At 56.8% G+C, this 2,070-nt stretch overlaps 1 protein-coding gene and 1 long non-coding RNA gene across 7 annotated transcripts in view; one reads left to right on the top strand and one right to left on the bottom strand.

Annotated features, from left to right (window-relative positions):
- The window catches only part of GAK (cyclin G associated kinase), a 364,833-nt gene that overhangs the window by 198,803 nt on the left and 163,960 nt on the right, over positions 1-2,070 (bottom strand). The window lies entirely within an intron of this gene.
- The window catches only part of LOC110569794, a 19,799-nt gene that overhangs the window by 16,410 nt on the left and 1,319 nt on the right, over positions 1-2,070 (top strand). The window lies entirely within an intron of this gene.

Below are 2,070 nucleotides of genomic sequence, written 5' to 3'. Positions count from 1 at the left end.
TCGTCTTGCCCTGGTCTAGAACTAGGTCCCGTGTTTCCTCGTCTTGCTTCTCTTGTCAGTGCCTTAGACACACCTGGTAGTCTTCCTAACCAGCCAAGTAACTCTCTTCCTCCTTCCCTCCCTCCCTGTCTTCCTTTTTCTGTAGAAGTTAATTGAGCTTCAAAGATTAATTAATAATGCAGTGTGGAAAGCTTGAAGAGTAAAAATAACATAAACTGGATAGAACGTGAACATGATTTAAGTATTACTAGACCCACCGTTCCAAGGTTGTATTTAACCACTATTGTTAAGCCACCAGGGCCCTGGTGCTTTCTCAGGTGTGTCCCTGCTTCAGAAGGGAGCAGGGACAGCACCTCCAGCCCTGCCTGTCCACCTTCCCACCTGGAGGGTGGGGAGACCTCAGGGCTTCCCACAGAGGAGGGAGAGTGTGGGCAGGCAGGAGGGAAAGGTCCATGGAGGTTCTGGAGGCGTCTCAGACTGAGCCCCCACATGGCACCGTGGCCACCAGCCGTACCACCCCAGGGCCTGCAGGCTGGGGTGCAGACTGCCCCCACCCCCCTGGAGCTTTGAGAGCAACCTGTTGGCTCCCTGTCACCCAGAGTGGGAGCCCAGGTCTTCCCGGAGGCCTCACAATCACCCTCTCCCCTCAGGTGTGTTCACCAGGCTCCATTCCCTGAGCCCCGACCCTGGCCCTGTGCTGGTTGGTGTCTGTGCCCGTCTCCCCCCAGAACTCCGTGACCCCTGCCGTGGCCGGAACCCAGCTTGGAGCCTGCGTGCTCGCCTTACAGGATGTGAGGAGGGATGTGAGGGGGCAAAGAACACAGAAATCACAGCAATTAAATACTACTGTTCCCTGTCCCTCCCCGAGGTCCCAGCCTCCCATCAGGTCACCCCTGAGATTTGCCCCCTCCTCTGGAGCTGTGATGGAGCCCCCTGCCCCCACACCTCCCATAGGGCCTCCCAGCCCAGCAGCCCTTGGGCCTTGGTGACACCGGCGCTTGCGGGCAGCTGTGGGGTGCGGAGGCCACAGGGCTGCCACTGAGATCTGTCCACGTCTCTGCGGTCGGTTCTGGTTCTTCACTAGTGTCATTTTTTTTTTTTGATTTTTTTAATTTATTTACTTGACAGAGAGAGAGACAGCGAGAGAGGGAACACAATAAGGGGGAGTGGGAGAGGGAGAAGCAGGCTTCCCGCCGAGCAGGGAGCCCGATGCGGGGCTCGATCCCAGGACCCTGAGATCATGACCTGAGCCGAAGGCAGACGCTTAACGACTGAGCCACCCAGGCGCCCATGGTCACCGGAAATTTTTCTTTTTTTAAAGATTTTATTTGTTTGACAGAGAGACACAGCGAGAGAGGGAACACAGGCAGGGGGAGTGGGAGAGGGAGAAGCAGGCTTCCCACTGAGCAGGGAGCCCGAGGCGGGGCTCGATCCCAGGACCCTGGGATCATGACCTGAGCCGAAGGCAGACGCTTAACGACTGAGCCACCCGGGTGCCCCCCTTTTTAAAAGATTTTATTTATTTATTTGACAGAGAGAGAGACAGCGAGAGAGGGAACACAGGCAGGGGGGGTGGGAGAGGGAGAAGCAGGCTTCCCACTGAGCAGGGAGCCCGATGCGGGGCTCGATCCCAGGACCCCGGGATCATGACCTGAGCTGAAGGCAGACACCCGACGACTGAGCCACCCAGGTGCCCCCCCTTTTAAAAGATTTTATTTATTTATTTGACAGAGAGAGACAGCGAGAGAAGGAACACAAGCAGGGGGGGTGGGAGAGGGAGAAGCAGGCTTTCCGCTGAGCAGGGAGCCCGATGTGGGGCTCGATCCCAGGACCCTGGGGCCATGACCTGAGCCGAAGGCAGACGCTTAACGACTGAGCCACCCAGGCGCCCCAAAAGACTTTTTTTTTTTTTAAGATTTTTTTTTTTAAATCTATTTGACAGAGATACAGTGAGAGAGGGAACACAGGCAGGGGGAGTGGGAGAGGGAGAAGCAGGCTTCCCGCTGAGCAGGGAGTGTGATGCGGGGCTCGATCCCAGGACCCTGGGGCCATGACCTGAGCCGAAGGCAG

The sequence above is a fragment of the Neomonachus schauinslandi genome, chromosome 2 (genome assembly GCF_002201575.2).
Source record: "Neomonachus schauinslandi chromosome 2, ASM220157v2, whole genome shotgun sequence".
NCBI lineage: Eukaryota > Metazoa > Chordata > Mammalia > Carnivora > Phocidae > Neomonachus > Neomonachus schauinslandi.
The sequence above is the reverse complement of the archived record's forward strand: the minus strand, read 5'-3'. Positions and strand labels throughout refer to the sequence as shown.